Source organism: Tupaia chinensis, unplaced genomic scaffold (assembly GCF_000334495.1).
Source record: "Tupaia chinensis unplaced genomic scaffold, TupChi_1.0 Scaffold144171_2, whole genome shotgun sequence".
Taxonomy (NCBI): domain Eukaryota; kingdom Metazoa; phylum Chordata; class Mammalia; order Scandentia; family Tupaiidae; genus Tupaia; species Tupaia belangeri.
The window spans coordinates 420790-421163 of NW_006204028.1; positions in this window are offsets into that span (position 1 = coordinate 420790).

Sequence of the window (374 nt, forward strand, 5' to 3'; positions counted from 1 at the left end):
AGTGGAGCCCCGGACCTGCCCCCCAACCGCCCCAAGTTTATCCTGGGGGTGAATTCAGTGTCCTCCCCCCCTTCCCCGGCGGGAGTTTGTTGGGTTTGGCGGGGTTGGAGGGCCGAGGGGCCCTGTGGCGTCGGGGGTCTTCCCCTGCAGGGTGGGTGGGGGCTGTCACGTGACACACCAGCCCGCTCGGAGGGGTTTCGGACCGAAGGGAAGGAGCTGGGCTGCGTCCTCCGCCTCCCGGCGCGCCGCGGGCACTTCTCCCGGGCACTCCCCGAGCTCTCGGCGACCTCTGCACGCCCTCAGGCCTCCCTCCCCGCCCTGGGCTCCGGACAACTTCAGGGGTGGGGTGCAAAGAAAGTTTGCGGCTCCAGCCG